This window comes from Somniosus microcephalus, chromosome 2 (genome assembly GCF_052327205.1).
Source record: "Somniosus microcephalus isolate GS21.2 chromosome 2, FLI_Smic_1.0, whole genome shotgun sequence".
Taxonomy (NCBI): Eukaryota; Metazoa; Chordata; class Chondrichthyes; order Squaliformes; family Somniosidae; genus Somniosus; species Somniosus microcephalus.
Window position 1 is genome coordinate 324,726,685 of NC_140988.1, and position 26,861 is coordinate 324,753,545.

The window sequence follows — 26,861 nt, forward strand, 5'->3', positions numbered from 1 at the left end:
AGACTGGTAGAAATGATGATTTTCTCCCCTTTGAAGACGATTCTGTTGATTTGTGACAGTTCGTCTCTGTGGTTCCAGAATTCAGATATGCTCTGAGAGCATTTCCTCCTTTCCTCAGGCCATCCTTCATGTATGACTTTGCTCAGCAGTGTGAGTTGTGCATCTTTCTCTGTTCCTGCTCGGATCTCCTTCAGTTTTGAGTCACTCACAGGTAAGCTGTTGTACACCATGTGCACCTGCACATCCATGCCTTCACTGAGGCTGCTGTCCTGGTAGCTAAGAGACTTTCTGGAGAGCGTGTCTGCGACAGGAATGTCTTTGCCTGGACGGTGAATGATTGTGAAGTCGTACTTCTGTAGCTGAAGGATGATTCTCTGTAGCCTTGGTGGGGCTGCGGCTAGTGGATTCCTCATGATTGACTCGAGGGGCTTGTGGCCGGATTCCACAATGACTTGTCGGCCATAGACGTACTGGTGGAAACGCTTACATCCAAACAGAATTGCATATAGCTTTTTCTCGATTTGAGCATAGTTGATTTCACTGTCTGTGAGAGATCTGGAAGCATAGCCGATGGGCTTTCCTTCTTGCAGTAATACTGCACCTAGTCCGTACTTTGACGCGTCCACTTGTAGTCTGAGCTCTTTGTTGGGGTCGAAGTAGGCAAGAACTGGTCCTGGTTCTCTGGTGATTAGGTCTTTCATTTTCTGAAATGCTGTGTCATGTTGTTTGTCCCACAGGAATGCATTGGATTGTTTGAGCAACTGACGCATGGGTGCGTTGATTTCAGAGAGGCTCGGGGCAAACTTGGCTAAGTAGTTAACCACACCTAGTACTGTCTCTAGCTCTGCGCGGTTCTTCGGCGGCTCCATCTTGATGGCGGAGATTTTCTCTGGATCCGGCTTAATGCCATCAGTTGAGAGGCGATGCCCGAAATAACTGATCTCGGTGGATCCGATTATGCTTTTCTCGGGGTTGAGCCGGATACCTTTCTCCCATGATCTTTGTAGCATCGCACGGAGGTTCCTGTCATGTTCCTCTCTATTCCTGCCATAGATGAGGATGTCGTCTACGATTGTGACGACTCTGTCGAGGCCTTCATAGGTTTTGTCGATCTTCCGCTGGAATTCATCCTGTGCTGAGATAAGACCAAATGGTAAACGCAGAAATCGGTAGCGTCCAAATGGTGTGTTGAACGTTGTTAGCTTAGATGACTCTTCCGTGAGCTTGATAGTCCAGTATCCTGATCGTGCGTCCATTACACTGAAGTAACGTGCTCCCACTAGCTTGGGTGTGATGTCATCTGGCGTTGGTAGAGGGTAGTGAGGGCATTTGATAGCCTTGTTCAAATCTCTGGGGTCGAGGCAGACTCTAAGCTTACCTGTACGTGGTTTCTCAACCACTACTAATACGTTGACCCACTCTGTCGGTTCTGTTTCCTGGACAATGATTTCTGTATTCTCCATGCTCTGCAGCTCCTCCTTCAGGTGACTATGTAGAGCAAGGGGTAGCCTTCTCGGTGGGCAAACCACAGGGGTTGCTGCTGGGTCAAGGTGAATAGTGCATTCACCTGGGAATAGTCTGATTCCTTTGAAAACATCAGCAAACTCCTCCATGACTGTCTGCTTCTCAACTGGTGCTGTCAATGATAGCACTAGCTTGACGAGGTCCATGTCTAAACATGCCTTTAGACCTAGCACTGGAGGTGCTCGAGTGTTAACAATGTAAAAGTCCAACATCATGTCGGTTTCTTTGTACTTGCATTTCATCACGCATGTGCCTTTTACAATGAGCTGCTCACCCCCATAGCTGGTCAGTGTGCGTGAGCTGGGCTGTAGCTCACACTCATCCTTCAAGCTGTGATACTCACTCAGAGGAATTACATTAACCTGAGCTCCAGTGTCTAGTTTAAACTTAAGCTCTGTGCCCTGTTTTCCCATCTCAATATCTGCAAAGGCTTGCTCAGTCGCTGAAATCTGTTTTTTCTGTGACACAGAATTAATAAACAGTTCCTCTGCATTTGGCTCTCTATCTGGCATTTAGCTGTCACTCACTGTGTGTACTGCTTTCCAAAAACAGTCCTGCAAACTTTAGCAAAGTGGTTCCATTTACCACATTTAGCACATTGCCTTCCTTTGGCAGGGCAGGTCTCCTTTTCCCCATGCACCTTGTTTCCACAATATCCACAGTTTTTGAAGCGTTTTATGTCTGTGTCGCTCATTTTTAGAACTCTCTCTGTTCTTTCTGTTCTGAAACACGCTCTCTGGGCGGTGTTCTTTGGTGTGTGTCTATTAACTGCATGCACTGTCTGTTCACGCGAGCTGCTCGTGGTGCTGGTTATGGTTTTCAACTGTGCTTGGGCTATCTCGTGCGAACTAGCTTTGTCCATAGCATTAGCCCGGACCCAACATTCAAAAGTTTCTCTCTCACTTTAGCTGAAGGTATTCCAAACACGATGCGGTCTCTGACTATCTCATCTTTATCTGCATATTCACAGTCTTTTACCAGCAGTTTTAACTCAGTCACGAACTGTTCAAACGACTCACTAGCTCCTTGTACTTTCTCCTGAAACTTGTACCTAGCGAATATCGTATTTGTCTTGGGCATCACATATGATTCAAAACGGTCAAAATAACTTTTCAGTACCTTTGCTTCATCTGTGGTGAGAGACCATGTGTTAAAAATGTCTCTCCCTTTTTCTCCGATCCACAGGAGTAGGTAGCTGCATCTTTCTTCCTCCCCTTTGCTTTTCAGCAGACCCGAGAACATCAACTCCACGTGTTGCTTGAACTTGTGCCATTCGCTAGGTAAGTTCAAAGATTCCCAATCCATTCGAGGCAAGGGAGCTCCAACAATGTCCATTTACAATCCCTATTCTGACACCATGTCTTGTTTTGCACACTTTGTATAAAAATAATAAATTGCAGGACAACGAAGTATTACAGTTTAACTCTTTTATTATGCATTAGGCCTGTGATCTTACTCATAGCAGCACCAGTGGGAAAAAAGCATGGCATTAGGACCCCTAGCCTGGGTCTTTAAAAAACTGTCATCCTTACAGATGCCTGCAGGCCAATGACAACTCAGCATGTGATCACATGTGAATATAATAGGTATTCCTTACAGATACCTGCGGACCAATGATAATTCAATATGCAAATGTTACAGGTGGAGTGCTTGGGTTAACATGTGCTGTTTGCGCTTGGCTTCCGCTTGCTCCCGGCGAAGAGACTCGTGGTGTTCGGCACCTTCCCGGATGCTTCTCCTCCACTTTGTGTAGTCTTGGGCCAGGGATTCCCAGGTGTCGGTGGGGATGTTGCACTTTTTCAAGGAGGCTTTGAGGATGTCCTTGAAGCGTTTCCTCTGCTCATCTGGGGCTCTCTTGCCGTGTCGGAGCACCGAGTAGAGCGTTTGTTTTGGAAGTCTCATATCGGGCATGCAGATGATGTGGCCCGTCCATCGGAGCTGATTGAGCGTGGTCAAAGCTTCGATGCTGGGGATGTTGGCCTGAGCGAGAACACTGACGTTGGTGCGCCTATCCTGCCAATGGATTTGCAGGATCTTGCGGAGGCAGCGTTGGTGGTACCTCTCCAGTGCTTTGAAGTGCCTGCTGTACATGGTCCATGTTTCTGAAGCATACAGGAGGGCAGGTATCACTACTACTCTGTAGACCATGAGCTTGGTGCTGGGTTTGAGGTCCTGGTCTTCAAACACTCTCTTCCTCAGGCGACCGAAGGCTGCACTGGAACACTTGAAGTTATACAGGACCTTGGTGAGACCACACTTGGAGTACTGAGCCTCACAGGATTTTTGATCTATTGAAAACCTTCTGACCACCGTGCCATGGACCTACAGTTATACAGAGCCTTGGTGAGACTACACCTGGAGTGCTGTGTGCAGTTTTGGTCTCCTTATCTAAGAAAGGATATACTTGCCATAGACGGAGTGCAGCGAAGGTTCACTAGACTAATTCCTGGGATGGCAGGACTGTCGTATGAGGAGAGATTGGATCGACTAGGCTTGTATTCACTAGAATTTAGAAGAATGAAAGGGGATCTCATTGAAATGTATAAAATTCTGACAGGACTAGACAGACTGGATGCAGGGAGGATGTTTCCCCTGGCTGGGGGGGTCTAGAATGAGGGGTCACAGTCTCAGGATATGGGGTAGGACATTTAGGACTGAGATGAGGAGAAATTTCTTCACTCAGAGGGTGATGAACCTGTGGAATTCTCTACCCCAGAAGGCTGTGGAGGCCAAGTCACTGAATATATTTAAGAAGGAGATAGATAGATTTCTAGACACAAAAGGCATCAAGGGGTATGGGGAGAGAGTGGGAATATGGTATTGAGATAGAGGATCAACCATGATCTCATTGAATGGCGGAGCAAGCTCGAAGGGCCGAATGGCCTACTCCTGCTCCTCTTTTTCTATGTTTCTAAAATTTAGTCATTTGTGCTCCCGATGCAGAGCTTCGCCAGCTGGGAGCACTTATTGGGAACCAAGGCACAGCGGTCAGAAGGTTTTCAATAGATCAAAAACCCTGTGAGGCCCATGGACCTCCTCCTCCGAATTCCTGACATTCACTCCCACCGGCCCAAGTCCTGCACCAGGTGTGCAAATGAATCAAACTTACCCAAGGATGTTAGCAAATTTATCCTGAAATAGTTCATTTATCAGGTCTGCAATATGATGTCAGTGAATTTCTATGAAGTGGAAGAAATATAGAAGGAGGGAAAGAGAGGATTTAGGAAAATGCAAATCCATAAAGATCCTGACATACCTCAGTACCGAATGTTAATAGAGATTAGAGCTGACTGTTTATGTAAAAAATGACCTTCATCAAGTTATTTTTTGTAATTCCTCTGATATTTACATTCCTTATTTTCCTAAGGTGTCTCTGCAAATCATGCATCTACATTCACTGTATTAATAAAACAGCTGTAAAAATATTAACAGTCCAAGGGTAATTGTTAGTACTGAGTCTGGGCCAAATTTATCCCTGAACGGATGTGGAGCTCAGGAGTTAGGCCAAGCTCCAAACTTGACCTTGCAGATAACAGCACACACAGCTGATGCTCATCATGTTTAACTCTAACTGAACCAGGATTCGGTTTTGGGGGATCTCTCTTGCTTTTTTTGGAATGCGCTTCCTTACCTTGTTTTACTTTTTCCTTCTTTGTGTTCTCTTTCAACTGGGATAGAGGTCAACCGTCGCAGACTCTTCCCACGTGCCTGTGCCTTGTTCATTGCAGGGAAAAAGAAACAGGCTACGCTAAAATAGAGTGGAAATAGAAAGTGAGTTCTGATGAAGGGTTGTGCCTGAAACATCAGGATTTTTTCCTTTCTTCAAAGATGCTGCCTGACTTGCTGTGTGTTTTCAGCAATTCCTGTTTTTGTTTTAGATTTCCAGCATCTGCTGTATTTTCTTTTTTTGAAAATGCAGTTTTTACCAGAAGTTCACTCTCAAGATAGCTGAGCACCATATCAGATAGAGTAAAATGCGCGATATTGGCTTGGCCACCCATTGACTTCAATGGAAACACTTGCATTTATATAGCACCTTTCACGACTTCAGGACATCCCAAAGCATTTTACAGCCAATTAAGTACTTTTTGAAGTGTAGTCATTGTTGCAATGTAGGAAACGCAGCAGCCAATTTGCACACAGCAAACTCCCACAAACAGCAATATGATAATCACCAGATAATCTGTTTTTTATTATGTTGTTTGAGGGTAAACATTGACCAAGACACCGGGGTTAACTGCCCTGCTCTTCTTCAAAATAGTGCCATGGGATCTTTTACGTCCACCTGACAGAGCATGGTTTAACATCTCATCCGAAAGATGGTACCTCCAACAGTGCAGCATTCCCTCAGTACTGCACTGGAGTGTCAGCTCAGATTATTTGTTCAAGTCTCTGGAGTGGGACTTGAACCCACAACCTTCTGACACAGAGACGAGAGTGCTACCCACAGAGCCACAGCTGACACCAAAATGCGGAGAGGTGTTTAACAGGTAGCCTAGCCATTATCGTTTGTTTTACACTATCGCCCAATGTCAAAATTACCCCCAAAGAGGGGGCTCTCCTCTCAGCTAATGCCCAACACTACATACTGGCAGGACGGAGCAAAGTCTTTCTGTGGTGGCTCTTGGGCTCAGAGGATAGAAGGGTTAATTGCCCAATGATACGTCCAGAGAGCCAATAATTCTGCAACTGAATTGGGCAAGCGCTCCAGCTCCTCCTGGCCACACAAACAGAAGTCATTTTTTTTTAACTTACCAGTTTGGGACTCTTCTGGCTTTGAAATGTCGACTCATGTCCTCTCCACAGAAACAACCTGACCTACTAAGGGGGAAAAATTCAGTTGCTTAGCGCCTCCCATTAGTGCCTGAGCACGGCGATGTTTGTGCCGCTCGCGAAATTGACCAGAGTTTTTGCGGCGGCGCTAAACTCTACTGTCCTGATCTCCTGCGCCCGTAGATCGTGACGCCAGTCCAGCATGCAATGCCCCGGTGGCGCCCCGGACCGGATATTGAGTGGCGCCCCCTCCTTTCCGCCTGCCACTAGCAACAACAGGGGGACTGGAACGTTTTCCAGTCGGTATGGGGCTGGGGGAGTGCGATTTAAAGGCGCCCTCTTCCTGCCTTTTTTGTGGGAGACATTTTTGCACCACTCATTCTGACAGAGAGAGAGAGATTCTGAGAGAGAGAGAGAGACTTTTCCAGAGAGTCAACACTGTGTGAAGTAGTTTTAGCTACTGAGCAATACTTTGCAGGTTCTTTTGGATTTGACCTTCATTACTTCGATTGTCAAGAGACTATGGGGGACTGCACTGATTCGGGGCATCGTCCTGTGCCTGCAGAATCGGAGGCATCAGAGATGCAGGGAGAGAGTGGCAATCACGGCCAGAGGGAGAAGGGCCAACAAGCCTCTGCTCAGGAGACCTTACCCTCCCAGGGTATTCTGGGAACAATTCTCCTTAGTTCATTTGTCTGAGGAGCAGACCTCGGCCTTTAATAAAAACATTCCCAACATTTCATCAGACCTCCTATTTTTTGCCCTTCGAGGGTGATCTTCCCTTGCCCACTTGCCCCCTTCCCACCCTACTGCTCCTCCGTAATCGGGCCCCCGTGGCTGCAGCAAGGCTGGTGGAAGGCTGCTGAATGTCAGATCTTGAGATTACAGATGCCCTTGAAGGATGCCCTCGACCAGCTCTGGGCCTGGAGGGCCCAGCTTCAGACTGCACCAACTCTGCATGGGCGGCAGCAGTCTGGGCTACAGGTGGTGGCAAGTGCAATGGGGAAGTGACAGTGGTGGCAGCAGGAATGCTGTCTTCTTGAGAGAGGACAGCAACTCCCTCCTCGAACAACACACTGGCACTCCCATGGGGCAGCACCTCAGCGTCCGGAGCAATCTGCTGGAGCACAGATTGCTGGCCTGCTGCGGAGCCGTGAGAGCCCCGGGGCAATGTGTCCGAACCAGTGACGATGGCAGCAGTCAGTGCTTGCGCGGCCTCAATCTGAGACTGCATGGGAGCAGTCTGAGATTGGATCATGGCAGCCAGTGACTGAATTGCAGCACTAAGCATTTGTGTCACGTCTGCCTGGGCTGCAGCGTAGTGCTCATCGCTCCTTGCCAGTGTATCAATGCTTTCAGGCACCCTTCCCACTGCACCCATGAGCTGAGTGTGCATGTCCACCACCTGGGTGTTCATTTCAACGATGAGCCGCTCCTCCTCTGCATCCAGTGCTGCAGGACTCGCTGGCCTACTCTCCCTCCGGGGAGAAGGCCCCTGAGCTTCCCTACCCCTATCGCGTTGCTGCAGCCCGCTGGGTCCCGGAGCTTCACCCTCATCAGACCCTTCACCCTGCTCCCCTCCAGGGAAGACGTGGTCCCAGTGTGGGCATGGGCTTCCTTGGGAGACGCTGGCACTGAGGCTCCGGCTTCCTCTTCCTCCTCGCCTGTGGCTTCACTCCCACTGGCTGCTTGAGGGCCCATCTCCTCAGCTGGTAAATCACCATCTGAAAGCAGGGAGGTACAAGAGTGGCTTTAGCGTGAGGATAGGGGGGCAGTAAGGGAGGAAGGAGTGGAGCAATTTAGTAAGTTGGATTGAAAGTGTCAAAGGCTGGTGTTGTGAGGGACAAGTGGAGTGAGAGAGGAGAGAAAGCTGGTGACCCTATCATTGCCGTCCCAAACGGGGTCGTCCTCTCCAGGAGCGACGGGACTGATCACCTGGCTTGCCACAATCCTGTGGATGCGCTCTTCAAGATCGCTGAGGGGTTGCAGCTGAGGCAGCCCTCCACTCGTCCGTTGCTGCTGTCTCCTGTTATGAGATAGCTTGGCTTGCAAGAAAATATGCAGCCATGGTCTTGCCTGATGTGCCTCCCATAGTTGAATAGCCCTTAATCTATGCAGCCATGGTCTTGCCTGATGTGCCTCCCATAGTTGAATAGTCCTTAATGTATGCAAGGTGTGGAATGTGCGTGTGTTTTATGAAATGGCCATAGGTCTTGGATGAGTGTTGGGCATTGGGGTTTTAACACCCTCTGGCCATAGAGCGAGGTTGAAATGGAGGGATGGAGAGGTATTGAAAAACAGCCACTCACCCTGACGACCCAAGTGAAGTCGTTGAACTTTTGCGACATTGTATATGGGTCCTGGGCACCATGCTCCTGGAGGAGACGTGCTGAGCCACCTCCCTCCACACTCTTCCGTAGTTGCACAGCAATGGCCTCCTGCCACTCTCAGGGTACACTATAGCTCTTCTGCGCTCCACCGCACCAACCAGAGCCTCCAACGCCTGGTCGCTGAAGCGCAGAGCTCGTTCCCTGACCCTCTCCATAGTCCTTGGCTGTGAATTTCAGGCACAGGTCTGTCCATAACGAGATTCAAGCCTTCAATCAGCAGGGTGTGGCTGGAGAGCGAGATCGACCCTCCCCTTTAAGAACTGGCTGGCACTAGTGTGTCTGTGTTCCATTGCTGACTGACATCACCTGAGCTTCGCCAGCGCCCTGAGGTAGCGCCTCGCTCCTCAGCCTTTGTGCCCTGCGACAGGTGTGTAGCACCTGATTTAGCGCTCCAATCACCTCCAGGGGCGATAAAAGCCAAGTTTGCAGTTGGAGGCGATAATTAGCGCCAGGCGCTAAACTTTGCGTCTGGCTGATAATTGCGCCCCAAACGGGGCGATACCGAATTTCTCCCCCTAAGTGTTTATAGCTTTTTCTATTTTTGTTTCAGATTTCCAGCATCTGCAGTATTTAATTTTTGTTCCTCCTACAGTTTATGTACATGTTTACATTGTGCGGCTCCTCATGACTCCAACAAGAAAAGTAAAAGTACTAATGCAAAAGCAAGTTTTGGGCTCTCCTGGTCCCAGACCTTTTTCCTGCTGTCTTCACCTGGCAGGAGAGCCATGACGGCTTTCCTCGCTCAGGCCATAGTTTAAATTGCCGTCAGGGTTTGATGATTTTATAGTGGTTATATTACCTGACTAGTAATCCAGAGACCTGGACTAATGATCTGGAGACATGAGTTCAAATCCCACCACGGCAGCTAGGAATTTAAATTCAGTTAATTAAATAAATCTGGAATAAAAAGCTAGCATCAGTATTGGTGACCAGGAAACTATCGGATTGTCATAAAAACGCATATGTTTAGGGAATGTCCTTTAGGGAAGGAAATCTGCTGTCCTTACCCAGTCTGGCCTATATGTAACTCCAGACCCACAGCAATAACTGCCCTCTGAAATGGCCCAGCAAGACACTCAGTTATACCAAACCGCTACAAAAAAGCATGAAAAGAATGAAACCGGACAGACCATCAGGCATCAACCTAGGCATCGGATTTGGATACGACAAAGGCACACTCAGCCCAGTCGACCCTGTGAAGTCCTCCTCACTAACATCTGGGGACTTGTGCCAAAATTGGGAGAGCTGTCCCACAGCCGAGTCAAGCACCAGCCTGACATAGTCATACTCACAGAATCATACCTTTCAGCAAGTGTCCCAGACTCCTCCATCACCATCCCTGGGTATGTCCTGTCCCACCACAGGACAGACCCACCAGGGGTGGTGGCACAGTGGTGTACAGTCGGGAGGGAGAGGCCATGGGAGTCCTCAACATTGACTCCGGACCCCATGAAGTCTCATGGTATCAGGTCAAACATGGGCAAGGAAACCCCCTGCTGATTACTGACGTAATAAAACTCACTACGCACTTGGTTTGAGCATAAAGCAAGGCTTTAATCAACTTATTTCAGAACATGGAGGTCTAGTTGTACTTCACTAGTTCCTTGTCTTACAAAATGTCCCTGGAAAGTTGGGCCCACGCCCAAGTATTTATACTCCTTGGACGACGCCACCAGCTGGCTGTCCAGCGTTATTTCATGAGTAGTTTCTTGATGAATGATGAGATTTATAACAATTACCATGTACCGCTCACCCTCAGCTGATGAATCATTACTCCACCATGTTGAACACCACTTGGAAGAGAGCACTGAGAGCAGCAAGGCCACAGAATGTACTCTGGGTGGGGGACTTCCAGAAGAGTGGCTCGGTCACACCACTACTGACTGAGCTGGCCGAGTCCTGAAGGATATAGTTGTCAGACTGGGCCTGCGACAGGTGATGAGAGAACCAACATGAGGGTTAAACCTACCTGTCCTTATCCTCACCAATCTACCTGTCGCAGATGCATTTGTCCATGTCAGTATTGGTAGGAGTAACCACCGCACAGTCCTTGTGGAAATTAAATCCCATCTTCACACTCCATCGTGTTGTGTGGCACTATGACGGTGCTAAATGGGATAGATTCAGAACATAGAAACATAGAAACATAGAAACATAGAAGATAGGAGCAGGAGTAGGCCATTCGGCCCTTCGAGCCTGCTCCGCCATTCAACGAGATCATGGCTGATCATCCAAACTCTAGCACCCGGTCCCTACACCGACAGCCATCCCACCCAAGCCCTATCCCCGTAACCCCACGTATTTAATCCCCCCTAACACTAAGGGTCAATTTTTTATCATGGCCAATCAACCTAACCTGCACACCTTTGGACTGTGGCAGGAAACCGGAGCACCCGGAGAAAACCCACGCAAACACGGGGAGAATGTGCAAACTCGAACAGATCTAACAGCTCAATACTGGATATCCATTAGCCACTGTGGACCATCAGCAGCAGCAGCAGAATTGTATTTCACCACAATCTGTAACCTCACGGCTCGACATATCCCTCACTCTACCATTACCATCAAGCCAGGGGCAGCACCAGACATACCTAAAAATGAGGTGCCAGCCTGGTGAAGTTACAGCACAGAACTACATGCATGCTGAACAGCAGAAGCAGCATACTACAGACAGCTAAGCAATGCCACAACCAATGGATCAGATCAAAGCTCTGCAGTCCTACGCATATAGTCGTGAATGATGGTGGACAATTAAGCAACTAACGGGAGGAGGAGGCTCCATGAATATCCCCATCCTCAATGATGGTGGAGCCCAGCACATGAGTGCAAAAGACAAGGCCAAAGCGTTTGCAACCATCTTCAGACAGAAGTGCTGAGTGGATGAACCATATCGGCCTACTCCTGAGGTCCCCATCATCACAGCAGACAGACTTTGGCCAATTTGATTTACTCCACATGATATCAAGAAACGGCTGAGTACACTGGATACAGCAAAGGCTATGGGCCCTGACAACATCCCGACTATCGTGTTGAAAACTTGTACTCCAGAACTAGCGGCACCTCTAGCCAAGCTGTTCCAGTACAACTACAACATTGGCATCTACCCAAAAAAATGGCAAATTGCCCAGGTATGTCCTGTCCACAAAAAGCAGGACAAATCCAATCCAGCAAATTACCGCCCCATCAGTCTGCTCTCAATCATCAGCAAATTGATGGAAAGTGTCGTCGACGGTGCTATCAAGCGGCACTTACTCACCAATAGCATGCTCACCGATGCTCAGTTTGGGTTCTGCCAGGACCACTCGGCTCTGGACCCTATTACAGCCTTGGTCCAAACCTGGACAAAAGAACTGAATTCTGGATATCAGATGAGAATGACCATCCTTGACATCAAGGCAGCATTTGACAGAGTGTGGCATCAAGGAGCCCTAGTAAAACAGAACTCAATGGGACTCAGGGGAAAACTCTCCACTGGCTGGAGTCATACCTAGCACAAAGGAAGATGGTTGAGGTTGTTGGAGACCAATCATCTCAGTCCCAGGACATCACTGCAGGAGTTCCTCAAGGCTGTGTCCTAGACCCAACCATCTTCAGCTGCTTCATCAATGACCTTCCCTCCATCATAAGGTCAGAAGTGGGGATGTTCCCTGATGATTGCACAGTGTTCAGTTCCATTCGCAACTCCTCAGATAATGAAGCAGTCCATGCCCACATGCAACAAGACCTGGATGAAATTCAGGCTTGAGCTGATAAGTGGCAAGTAACATTCGCGCCACACAAGTGCCAGGCAATGACTATCTCCAACAAGAGAGAATCTAACCACCACCCCTTGACATTCAATGGCATAACCATCACCGAATCCCCCACCATCAACATCCTGGGGGTCACCATTGACTAGAAACTTAACTGGACCATCCACATAAATGCTGTGGTTACAAGAGTGGATCAGAGGCTGGGTATTCTGCGGAGAGTGTCTCACCTCCTGACTCCCCAAAGCCTTTCCACCATCTACGAGGCACAAGTCAGGAGTGTGATGGATACTCTCCACTTGCCTGGATGAGTGCAGCTCCAACAACACTCAAGAAGTTCGACACCATCCAGGACAAAGCAGCCCGCTTAATTGGCACCCCATCCACCACCTTAAACATTCACTCCCTCCACCACCGGGCAACGTGGCTGCAGTGTGTACCATCTACAAGTTGCAATGCAGCAACTCACCAAGCCTTTTTCGGCAGCACCTCCCAAACCCGCAACCTCACCACATGGACTGCAGCGGTTCACCACCACCTTCTCCAGGGCAATTAGGGATGGGCAGTAAATGCTGGCCTTGCCAGTGACGACCACATCGCAGGAACAAATTTTTAAAAAATGGGATCGGACCATGTGGGGAATCTCAGCTCATCCCAAACTTGTCCTTCACACGCACACTTTTTTATCAAGGGTCACAAGAAAACTATCAAAAGTGAGAAACCTAGCTGATAATATTTCCTCCCTAGCCTGGGCCACTGGGGTAAACAGCAGTGCCCCTACCGTTTCCCCAGATGAGATCTTCTTGCTCTGCACAGATTCGGGATCAAATCTAATGAATTGTTGGCCTATACGGACAGTGGCTTTAGCAACTGAGTCGTTGTGGGAATCTGTAAACTCAGATACTGTTCCACCAAGCTGTGGAGGCTGTGACTTTGTGAATAATGCAATCACACAGTAATGCTACTTTCAGCTCTGGTTCTTTGGTTGCACAAACTGGTGGAGAATATCAGAGAAACAGGTGCAATTAAATCACAAGTCACAGATGAGTCCCTGTACCATTTGCCCATTCTCCTGGCTTAATAAAGGAAAGGTGGAGTTAAGCTGCTATTAGAAGGCAAAATGAAACAGGACAAAACCACCCTTATTACAATTAATATTACTTTCAATTCTTCAATACTTACCTTTGCTCACAATGGAAAGAAAAAGGTTAAAACAATGACTAAGACTGGTAGATTGCAATAACATTTATTAATGCAAGTAAAGGGGCAGCAATGGTATCATTAGTAATTAGCATGCAGCGCAGTAAGCCATGTCACATGCACTTTTAGACAAGAACTACATCTGTCAGCCCAAATACAAAATGTGTACACAATACCCAGTCGAGAATCTAGTTAGACAGCTAACCGAATTAAAAACAAAAATCTACAGATGCATGATAAATGCACAGGATGTAGTGTCACACATGAATGACTCCTGCAAGCCAAATGACAGATGTACTTCCTCAACTCCAGGCCAAACTCTAGCATAAACCAGTGTTCATTTATCAATAATTGTGACTTAATTTCATTTGGCAGTGTTGCAGGATGCTCAACTTCCTTTCCAATGGACTAACACTAATTAAGCTTTGGACACTGGCTTTCCGATTACTATAGCCATCTCTGAATGTCTTGATTATGTCTTATCTTTAATAGATATATAGTTTCTTTGTGTTTTAAATATGCAAAACATCATTTTCAGAAGTAGAAATGCAAATATTGTTATAAGAATGGAAAACATTGATTCTTTTCATTAAAAGTAATGATTACCTCAATGGTAACACATTGGTCTCTCAAGAAAGGAGCTCAAGTTTAAATCCTAGCTTTAAAATGACCCCAACTGCCAGTTTTTGGTGAGGATCCTGTTTGAAAATCTTTACAATGATCAAGGCAACAAACTAAGAATTGGCAACAGGCATCAAACATTAGTTTAGGCTGACTCGGTAGCTAAAGAGCTATTTAAGGCAGTAAGAGCAGTTGCATGGAATTATGTAAGAAGTCACACAACACCAGGTTATAGTCCAACAGCATTATTTGAAATCACGAGCTTTCGGAGCACTGCTCCTTCATCAGGTGAAGTGGAGAAATGCATAAAGACACAGCTTATATAGTCAAAGAATAATGTCAGATGATTGCAGGTAATCTTTCTAACTGCCATTTATCACACCTCGGCAGAGAGATAATCACAGCAATCAAAGGTGTGAATGGTGTCCAAACAGGTCAGTCAGGAAAACATTACATCAAAGAACAATGAGGTGGGGTCACAAGGGGTCAAATGTTGCAGATGCTGGGGTCTGTATGAAAAACAAAAAAGCAGACAAAAAACTTTTTTTTTGCTGGAAATCACAGCAGGTCCGGCCGCATCTGTGTAGAGAGAACAAGCCAATGACGACTCGAGTCTGGATGACCCTACGTCAGGTGGGGTTACATGTAGCGTGACATGAACCCAAGATCTCGGTTGAGGCCGTCCTCATGGGTGCGGAACTTGGCTATCAGTTTCTGTTCGACGATTTTGCGTTGTCGTGTGTCTCGAAGGCCGCCTTGGAGAATGCTTACCCGAAGATCGGAGGCTGAATGTCCTTGACTGCAGAAGTGTTCCCCGACTGGGAGGGAACACTCCTGCCTGGCGATTGTTGTGCGGTGTCCGTTCATCCGTTGTCGCGGTGTCTGCATGGTCTCGCCCATGTACCATGCTCCGGGGCATCCTTTCCTGCAACGTATGAGGTAGACAACGTTGGCCGAGTCATATGAGTATGTACCATGTACCTGGTGGGTGGTGTCCTCACGTGTGATGATGGTATCTGTGTTGATGATCTGGCATGTCTTGCAGAGGTTGCTGTGGCAGGGTTGTGTGGTGTCGTGGTCGCTGTTCTCCTGAAAGCTGGGTAATTTGCTGCGAACGATGGTCTGTTTGAGGTTAGGCGGCTGTTTGAAGGTGAGTAGCGGAGGCGTGGGGATGGCCTTAGCGAGGTGTTCGTTGTCATCGATGACATGTTGAAGGCTGCGAAGAACATGGCGTAGTTTCTACGCTCCGGGGAAGTACTGGACGACGAAGGGTACTCTGTTGGTTGTGTCCCGTGTTTGTCTTCTGAGGAGGTCTATGCGATTTTTCGCTGTGGCCCATCGGAACTGTCGATCGACGAGGGCGTCTTTCAGTGTCTGTAGGTGTCCATCGCATTCCTCCTCGTCTGAGCAGATCCTGTGTATTCGCAGGGCTTGTCCATAGGGGATGGCTTCTTTAACGTGGTTAGGGTGGAAGCTGGAGAAGTGGAGCATCGTGAGGTTGTCCGTGGGCTTGCGGTAGAGTGAAGTGCTGAGGTGTCCGTCTTTGATGGAGATTCGTGTGTCCAAGAATAAAACCGATTCTGAGGAGTAGTCCATGGTGAGTTTGATGGTGGGATGGAACTTGTTGATGTTATCGTGTAGTCTTTTCAGTGATTCTTCGCCATGGGCCGATAGGAAGAAAATGTCATCGATGTATCTGGTGTATAGCGTTGGTTGGAGATCCTGTGCAGTGAAGAATTCTTGCTTGAACTTGTGCATGAAGATGTTGGCGTATTGGGGTGCGAATTTGGTCCCCATGGCTGTTCCATGTGTTTGGGTAAAGAACTGGTTGTCAAAGGATGAAGTGGATGAGTTGTCGGATGGCGTCTGGAGATTGGCTGTTGTTGGTGTTGCATACTGAGGCTGTCGCAGCGATGCCGTCATCGTGGGGGATACTGGTGTAGAGTGCTGAGACATCCATCGTGGCAAGGAATGTTCCTGGTTCAACTGGTCCGTGGGTGCTGAGTTTCTGTAAGAAGTCTGTAGTGTCGCGACAGAAGCTGGGGGTTCCCTGTACGATGGGTTTCAGGATGTCCTCGACATATCCAGAGAGGTTCTCACACAGGGTTCCGTTGCCTGATACGATAGGATGTCCGGGTGTGTTGGCTTTGTGTATCTTTGGGAGGCAGTAGAAGTCTCCCACGCAGGGAGTACGTGGGATGAGAGCGCGTAGGATGCTTTGAAGGTCTGGATCGAAGGTCTTGATCAGTCTGTTGAGTTGTCGGGTGTGTTATTTGGTCGGATCTGCGGGTAACTGTCTGTAGTGTTCCTGGTTGTCCAGTTGTTGGTATGCTTCTTTGCAATAGTCCGTTCTGTTCTGTATGATGATGGCTCCTCCTTTGTCTGCTGGTTTGATGACGATGTTGCGGTTGGTCTTGAGAGCGTGGACGGCGTTGCGTTGTGCTCGAGCGACATTCTGGACTGTCTTGTGAGTGCGGCTGATGAATCTGGCTATAACCTGGTGTTGTGTGACTTCTTACATTTGTCCACCCCAGTCCAGCACCGGCATCTCCACTGCATGGAATTATAACCTGATAATCACGGAAAGTTTAAGAACTGGGAAAACCAGGAGGGAGGGATAAAAGTATAAACAAATACAAAGATATAAGCAGTGACTGCTTCTCCAACACATTGGGGGTAATTTTTACGTTGGGTGATAGTGTAAAACGAGTGATATCGATTCAGCTGCCCATTATATGAATTTTCATTTTTATTGACTTCATGGAGAGATGTATAATGGGGAGAGGTATAATGGAGAGAGGTATAATGGAGAGAGGTATAATGGGGAGAAGTATATTGGAGAGAGGTATAATGGGGAGATGTATAATGGAGAGAGGTATAATGGGGAGATATAATGGAGAGAGGTATAATGGAGAGAGGTATAATGGAGAGAGGTATAATGGAGAGAGGTATAATGGGGAGAGGTATAATGGAGAGATGTATAATGGAGAGAGGTATAATGGAGAGAGGTATAATGGAGAGAGGTATAATGGGGAGAGGTATAATGGAGAGAGGTATAATGGGGAGAGGTATAATGGAGAGAGGTATAATGGAGAGAGGTATAATGGAGAGAGGTATAATGGAGAGATGTATAATGGAGAGAGGTATAATGGATAGAGGTATAATGGAGAGAGGTATAATGGAGAGAGGTATAATGGAGAGATGTATAATGGAGAGAGGTATAATGGAGAGAGGTATAATGGATAGAGGTATAATGGAGAGAGGTATAATGGAGAGAGGTGTAATGGAGAGAGGTATAATAGAGAGAGGTATAATGGAGAGAGGTATAATGGAGAGAGGTATAATGGAGAGAGGTATAATGGAGAGAGGTATAATGGAGAGAGGTATAATGGAGAGATGTATAATGGAGAGATGTATAATGGAGAGAGGTATAATGGAGAGAGGTATAATGGAGAGAGGTATAATGGAGAGATGTATAATGGAGAGATGTATAATGGAGAGAGGTATAATGGAGAGATGTATAATGGAGAGATGTATAATGGAGAGAGGTATAATGGAGAGAGGTATAATGGAGAGAGGTATAATGGAGAGAGGTATAATGGAGAGAGGTATAATGGAGAGATGTATAATGGAGAGAGGTATAATGGAGAGAGGGATAATGGAGAGATGTATAATGGAGAGATGTATAATGGAGAGATGTGGTATATATGGATTTCAGTAAGGCCTTCGATGGAGGGTGTAGAATTCTTAAAGTGCATCCAGGAGAGCTTTTTGAGCCAGCATGTAGAAAGTCCTACAAGAGAGGGGGCGGTACTGGACCTAATTCTAGGGAATGTGGCCAGCCAAGTGGAAAAAGTGCTAGTAGGTGAGCACTTTGGTGACAGTGACCATAATATGGTAAGATTTAAGGTGGTCATGGAAAAGGACAGGGATGGGCTGGAAATAAAGGTTCTAAATTGGGGGAAGGCCGATTTTAATAGGATAAGGCAGGATCTGGCCAAAATGGACTGGGATCAGCTACTTGTAGGAAAATCCGCATCAGAGCAATGGGAGGCTTTCAGAAGGGAGATTGGGATCATACAATGGCAACATGTTCCCGTAAAGGTCAAGGGTGGTTCCAAAAACCACAGGGAACCTTGGATGTCAGGGGATATACGAGAACGGATTAGGAAAAAAAGGAGGGCTTTTGGCAGATACAAAAGGCTAAAGACGGAGGAAGCCCTAGAGGAGTACAAAAAGTGCAGGGGGATACTTAAAAAAGAAATTAGGAGATCAAGGAGGGGCCATGAAACAACACTGGCGAGCAAAATAAAGGAAAATCCTAAGATGTTTTATAAGCATATTAAGGGTAAGAGGATAACTAGGGAAAAAATAGGGCCCATTAGGGACAAAAGTGGCAAGCTGTGTGTGGAGCCGGAAGATGTAGGAGGGGTTCTAAATGAATTTTTTGCATCTGTTTTCACTATGGAGAAGGACGATGTAGACATAGAAATAGGGCGGGGGGACTGTGATATGCTTGAACATATTCACATCGAGAGGGAGGAGGTATTGGCGGTTTTAGCTGGCCTAAAAATGGATAAATCCCCAGGCCCGGATGAAATGTGTCCCAGGCTGCTGTGTGAGGCAAAGGAAGAGATTGCGGGGGCTCTAACACATATATTCAGGACCTCTCTGGCCACAGGGGATGTGCCAGAGGACTGGAGAACTGCTAATGTAGTACCATTATTCAAGAAGGGACGTAGGGAAAAACCGGGGAACTACAGGCCAGTGAGCCTAACATCAGTGGTAGGATAATTATTGGAAAAAATTCTGAGGGACAAAATTTGTCTCCACTTGGAGAGGCAAGGATTAATCAGGGATAGTCAACATGGCTTTGTCAAGGGAAGATCATGTCTGACTAATTTGATTGAATTTTTTGAGGGGGTGACTAGGTGTGTGGATGAGGGTAACGCAGTGGATGTGGTATATATGGATTTCAATAAGGCCTTCGAAAAAGTCCCGCACAGGAGACTGGTCAAGAAGGTAAGAGCCCATGGAATCCAGGGTGCCTTGGCACATTGGATACAAAACTGGCTTAGTGACAGAAGGCAGAGGGTGATGGTCGAAGGTTGCTTTTGTGACTGGAAGCCTGTGGCCAGTGGGGTACCACAGGGATCGGTGCTGGGTCCCTTGCTGTTTGTGGTCTACATTAATGACTTGGTTATGAATGTAAAAGGTATGATCAGTAAGTTCGTGGATGATACAAAAATTGGTAGGGTGGTAAATAGCGAGGAGGGTAGCCTCAGTCTGCAGGACGATATAGATGGGTTGGTCAGATGGGCGGAACAGTGGCAAATGGAATTTAACCCGGAAAAGTGCGAGGTGATGCACTTTGGGGGGACTAACAAGGCAAGGGAATACACAATGAATGGTAAGACCCTAGGCAAGACGGAGGGTCAGAGGGATCTGGGTGTGCAAGTACACAGATCCCTGAAGGCGGCGGAACAGGTGGATAAGGTGGTAAAAAAGGCATATGGGATACTTGCCTTCATTAGCCGAGGCATTGAATATAAGAGCAAGGAGGTTATGATGGAACTGTATAAAACACTGGTTAGGCCACAGCTGGAATACTGTGTGCAGTTCTGGTCGCCACACTACAGGAAGGGTGTGATCGCGTTGGAGAGGGTGCAGAGGAGTTTCACCAGGATGTTACCGGGGCTGGAGCGCTTCAGCTATGAAGAGAGACTGGGCAGATTGGGTTTGTTTTCCTTGGAGCAGAGGAGGCTGAGGGGGGACATGATTGAGGTGTACAAAATTATGAGGGGCATAGATAGGATGGATGCTGAGGAGCTTTATCCCTTAGTAGAGGGGTCAATAACTAGGGGGCATAGATTCAAGGTAAAGGGCGGGAGGTTTAGAGGGGATTTGAGAAAGAACTTTTTCACCCAGAGGGTGGTTGGAGTCTGGAACTCACTGCCTGAAAGGGTTGTGGAGGCAGGAACCCTCACAACATTTAAGAAGCATTTGGATGAGCACTTGAAATGCCATAGCATACAAGGCTACGGACCAAATACTGGAATATGGGATTAGATCAGACAGGGCTTGATGGCCGGTGCGGACACGATGGGCCGAAGGGCCTCTATCCGTGCTGTATAACTCTATGACTCTATGGCCTAGAAACTCAGTTGGCGCCGTGCCAGGGCTTTAGCGCCGGAAAGTTGGCGCCGGCGCTAAGTCCCCCTGCGCGCGCCAAAAATTCAGTAGCGCCGTGCCCAAACGGCTGCCGGCGCTACTGAAGGGTGTTTGCGCCTGAAAATGGGCGCTACCTGCCGCATTGCGGCGCTATTCCAGCGCTGCGGCGCCCGATGCGGTGCGGCAGGCTCGGGAAGTGCAGGCCTCCTCCTTCAGTTAAGGAGGAGCTGCCTGCACCCGCCCGCTGGCCGGTAAAATATTCACAAAAATGAGCCCGGCACCTCGGGGAAGTGCTGGGCTCGCAGCCCAGAAGCATCTGTTCCGCGGGGGGGGGGTGGAGGAGTCCGGGGAGGGAGGTGCGGGCAGGCGGCCGGCGGGAAAGCGGCCGGCCGCCGCGCGACCTTAATGCGCCGGCGCAAACTCCTGTAAGACTCGGCTGCCAGAGTCTTAGTTGCGGCTGCCACGGGCGAGGCGGCCGCAACTCAATTTCGGCGCTGGGGCCCGTCACCACGGCAACCGGGACGCTGCGCACACCGATGATGTCATCGGTGCCGGCGCAGCGCAACCGGTCTACCGCCGATGTTAGGGCCCCAGGGAATTTCTGAACCGGCTGTAAGTCCAGCGCAATGACCTCTAGCGCCGCAAAATGGGCGCAAAGCCCACTCAATTTCTAGGCCTTTGACTCTATGTATAATGGAGAGAGGTATAATGAAGTGATGTATAATGGAGAGAGGTATAATGGAGAGAGGTATAATGGAGAGATATATAATGGAGAGAGGTATAATGGAGAGAGGTATAATGGAGAGATATATAATGGAGAGAGGTATAATGGAGAGAGGTATATATATCTATAATGGAGAGAGGTATAATGGAGAGAGGTATAATGGAGAGATATATAATGGAGAGAGGTATAATGGAGAGAGGTATAATGGAGAGAGGTATAATGGAGAGAGGTATAATGGAGAGAGGTATAATAGGGAGAGGTATAATGGAGAGAGGTATAATGGAGAGAGGTATAATGGAGAGAGGGATAATGGGGAGAGGTATAATGGGGAGAGGTATAATGGAGAGAGGGATAATGGGGAGAGGTATAATGGAGAGAGGTATAATGGAGAGAGGTATAATGGAGAGAGGTATAATAGGGAGAGGTATAATGGAGAGAGGTATAATGGGGAGAGGTATAATGGAGAGAGGTATAATGGAAAGAGGTATAATGGAGAGAGGTATAATGGAGAGAGGTATAATGGAGAGATCTATAATGGAGAGAGGTATAATGGAGAGAGGTATAATGGAGAGAGGTATAATGGGGAGAGGTATAATGGAGAGAGGTATAATGGAGAGAGGTATAATGGAGAGAGGTATAATGGGGAGAGGTATAATGGGGAGAGGTATAATGGAGAGAGGTATAATGGAGAGAGGTATAATGGAGAGAGGTATAATGGGGAGAGCTATAATGGGGAGAGGTATAATGGGGAGAGGTATAATGGAGAGAGGTATAATGGAGAGAGGTATAATGGGGAGATATATAATGGTGAGAGGTATAATGGAGAGAGGTATAATGGGGAGATATATAATGGACAGATGTATATTAGAAAGATGTATAATGGAGAGAAGTATGATGGAGAGAAATATAATGGGGAGAGGTAGAATGGAGAGAGATATAATGGAGAGATGTGTAATGGAGAGATATATAATGGACAGATGTATAATGGGGAGAGGTATAATGGGGAGAGGTATAATGGAGAGAGGTATAATGGAGAGATGGATAATGGAGAGAGGTATAATGGAGAGATGTATAATGGAGAGAGGTATAATGGGGAGATGTATAATGGGGAGAGGTATAATGGGGAGATGTATAATGGAGAGAGGTATAATGGGGAGAGGTATAATGGAGAGAGGAATAATGGAGAGAGGTATAATGGAGAGAGGTATAATGGAGAGAGGTATAATGGAAAGATGTATAATGGAGAGAGGTATAATGGGGAGAGGTATAATGGAGAGAGGTATAATGGAGAGATGTATAATGGAGACAGGTATAATGGAGAGAGGTATAATGGAGAGATGTATAATGGGGAGAGGTATAATGGAGAGAGGTATAATGGGGAGAGGTATAATGGGGAGAGGTATAATGGAGAGAGGTATAATGGGGAGAGGTATAATGGAGAGAGGTATAATGGGGAGAGGTATAATGGAGAGAGGTATAATGGAGAGAGGTATAATGGAGAGAGGTATAATGGAGAGAGGTATAATGGGGAGATATATAATGGACAGATGTATATTAGAAAGATGTATAATGGAGAGAAGTATGATGGAGAGAAATATAATGGGGAGAGGTAGAATGGAGAGAGATATAATGGAGAGATGTGTAATGGAGAGATATATAATGGACAGATGTATAATGGGGAGAGGTATAATGGGGAGAGGTATAATGGAGAGAGGTATAATGGAGAGAGGTATAATGGGGAGAGGTATAATGGAGAGATGTATAATGGAGACAGGTATAATGGAGAGAGGTATAATGGAGAGATGTATAATGGAGAGAGGTATAATGGAGAGAGGTATAATGGAGAGATGTATAATGGAGAGAGGTATAATGGGGAGATGTATAATGGAGATATGTATAATGGGGAGAGGTATAATGGAGAGATGTATAATGGAGACAGGTATAATGGAGAGAGGTATAATGGAGAGATGTATAATGGAGAGAGGTATAATGGAGAGAGGTATAATGGAGAGATGTATAATGGGGAGAGGTATAATGGAGAGATGTATAATGGAGACAGGTATAATGGAGAGAGGTATAATGGAGAGATGTATAATGGAGAGAGGTATATTGGAGAGAGGTATAATGGAGAGAGGTATAATGGAGAGAGGTATAATGGGGAGAGGTATAATGGAGAGATGTATAATGGGGAGAGGTATATTGGAGAGAGGTATAATGGAGAGAGGTATAATGGAGAGATGTATAATGGAGAGAGGTATAATGGAGAGAGGTATAATGGAGAGAGGTATAATGGAGAGAGGTATAATGGAGAGATGTATAATGGAGAGAGGTATAATGGAGAGAGGTATAATGGAGAGAGGTATAATGGAGAGAGGTATAATGGAGAGATGTATAATGGAGAGAGGTATAATGGAGAGAGGTATAATGGAGAGATGTATAATGGAGAGAGGTATAATGGAGAGAGGTATAATGGAGAGAGGTATAATGGAGAGAGGTATAATGGAGAGATGTATAATGGAGAGAGGTATAATGGAGAGAGGTATAATGGAGAGATGTATAATGGAGAGAGGTATATTGGAGAGAGGTATAATGGAGAGAGGTATAATGGAGAGATGTATAATGGAGAGAGGTATAATGGAGAGAGGTATAATGGAGAGAGGTATAATGGGGAGATGTATCATGGGGAGAGGTACAACCAAAAACTCCCATTCCTACTGGGGGAGGAGAGAAGCTGTGTAACACTGGCGGCACACTATGTTACAGCTTGCCATGAACAGAGGGACAACCAGTAAACTAAGAAAAGAGTATATATAAACAAGGCGAATGTATATTTATACACTCAGGGATATACCTGTTTATACACTGTATGAATAGAACTGCGTTTATGTGTTCAACCATAAATGTATTTTGATGCTTTGGCAACATAAGATGTACCTTATCATGCCAATAAAGCGATTTGAATTTGAATTTGAATTTTATATTGGAGAGAGGTATAATGGAGAGAGGTATAATGGAGAGAGGTATAATGGGGAGAGGTATAATGGAGAGATGTATAATGGAGACAGGTATAATGGAGAGAGGTATAATGGAGAGATGTATAATGGGGAGAGGTATAATGGAGAGAGGTATAATGGGGAGAGGTATAATGGGGAGAGGTATAATGGAGAGAGGTTTAATGGAGAGAGGTATAATGGAGAGAGGTATAATGGAGAGAGGTATAATGGGGAGAGGCATATTGGAGAGATGTATAATGGAGAGAGGTATAATGGAGAGAGGTATAATGGGGAGAGGTATAATGGAGAGAGGTATAATGGGGAGAGGTATAATGGGGAGAGGTATAATGGAGAGAGGTATAATGGAGAGAGGTATAATGGAGAGAGGTATAATGGGGAGAGGTATAATGGAGAGATGTATAATGGGGAGAGGTATAATGGAGAGAGGTATAATGGGGAGAGGTATAATGGGGAGAGGTATAATGGGCAGAGGAATAATGGAGAGAGGCATAATGGAGAGAGGTCTAATTGAGAGAGGTATAATGGGGAGAGGTATAATGGGCAGAGGAATAATGGGGAGAGGTATAATGGGGAGAGGTATAATGGAGAGAGGTATAATGGAGAGAGGTATAATGGAGAGAGGTATAATGGGGAGAGGTATAATGGAGAGAGGTATAATGGAGAGAGGTAAAATGGAGAGAGGTATAATTGAGAGAGGTATAATGGAGAGATGTATAATGGAGAGAGGTATAATGGGGAGAGGTATAATGGAGAGAGGTATAATGGAGAGAGGTCTAATTGAGAGAGGTATAATGGGGAGAGGTATAATTGAGAGAGGTATAATGGGGAGAGGTATAATGGGGAGAGTTATAATGGGGAGAGGTATAATGGGGAGAGGTATAATGGGGAGAGGTATAATGGGCAGAGGAATAATGGGGAGATGTATAATGGAGAGAGGTGTAATGGGGAGAGGTATAATGGGGAGAGGTATAATGGGGAGAGGTATAATGGAGAGATGTATAATGGAGAGAGGTATAATGAAGAGATGTATAATGGAGAGATATATAATGGACAGATGTATAATGGACAGATGTATAATGGAGAGATATAGGCCTAGAAATTCAGTCGCGCCACTTCTGGGGCGCTAAAGTCGGGCGGGCGCTAAAGTTAGCGCCCGCCGGAAAGTGTAGGCCACTTCGCCGAAATTCAGTAGATTTGGCCAAGGAGTTTGGGCGAGCGCTGAAACTGGCATCGCACTCCTATCTTTCGGCGCTAAGCCGGCGGTGCGGACGGATAACGCCGAGGCCGGGCGCAGCGCAGGTGCGGTCATGTTTTAATTGACAGCAGACACCCTGACGCCGCCCAGCTCTTAAATGGGGAAGGGTCGACTTTGTCTGCTGCCACGCCCTGGATAGTGGAGCCCTGCAGCTAGGCCTGAACACTGCTGGTGGACCCAAATAGCGCCTGAAGCCATGCAGAAGGCCCGTGAACGAGCGCAGCGCTTCTCAGAGCATGCTTTGAGGGTGCTGCTTAAGGCTTTTGAAAAGAGAAGAGAGATCTTGTGCCCGGACAGTGGCAAGAAGGCTCCCAGGAGGCAGTACAGGAGAGCCTGGAGGGAAATCGCCCACAGGGTGTCATCCACCAGCGATGTCCCCAGGAGTTCGGACCAATGCCGCAAGAAGTACAACGACCTCACTCGGATGGTCAGGGTGAGTACCCTTTCCAGTGTCCTCCTCATCCTTGCATGTGCACCTCACATTATGGGCAAAGGGACCTCAAAGGCCTAATGGCCATCCCTCCTCCCGCAGCTATGGCACTGGCATGATCATCAATAGCACTTTCTGCACTTTACACACTGGCCAAGCTATTCGACCATGGGAGGCAGTGCACACAACAACAGGGCACCACACTGGCCATGCTATTCGACCATGGGAGGCAGTGCACACAACAACAGGGCACCACACTGGCCATGCTAATCGACCATGGGAGGCAGTGCAGACAACAACAGGGCAACACACTGTACTTAGAGGCCGTCCTTTCTCTTGCAGGCCAAGCTGGCCAAGAATATGAAGAGCCGGAATGTCACCGGGGGAGGCCGTGGCTAGTTCCAGGAGCTCAGTGACCTGGAGGAGCGCGTGGCTCGACTCATGCGTGGCCGGGTGGTTGGCCCCGTTGCTATTGGAGATGACGACCCTGTGCTGGGCCCCAATGGTAAGGACATGACCGTTTGGACCTCTCTCGTTCCCCTTGCGCTTCAGATCTACATCCTTTGCCACTGTCCGACCAATGCGCATAATGCCACCACTCATGCCTCCCTCGCTGACGCCCTGTCCTCACTCTAAAGCCACTCTTGTGCCTTCCTGCTTTCAGTTGGTGAGGAGGAGGTCCATGAAGCTGAGAGTGCCAGTCCCTCGGAAGAGGAGGACGACGAGGACCAAGAGGAAGGCGGCACATCGGGGGAACCCTCATCCGCGCCAGGGGATGGCAATGGAGGGGACACGTCTTGCCTGGAGGAGAGCCAGGGGTACGTGTTGCAGGGGGGTGTAGCTCCTGGGCCCAGTGGCGTCCAGGCAGGCGGGAAGGGTCGGGCAGCACGGCTGCCTTCTCCCCAGAGGGGGGAAGTGTTGCAGGGGGGTGCAGCTCCTGGGCCCAGTGGTGTCCAGGCAGGCGGGAAGGGTCGGGCAGCTCGGCGGCCTTCTCCCCAGATGGAGAGTCC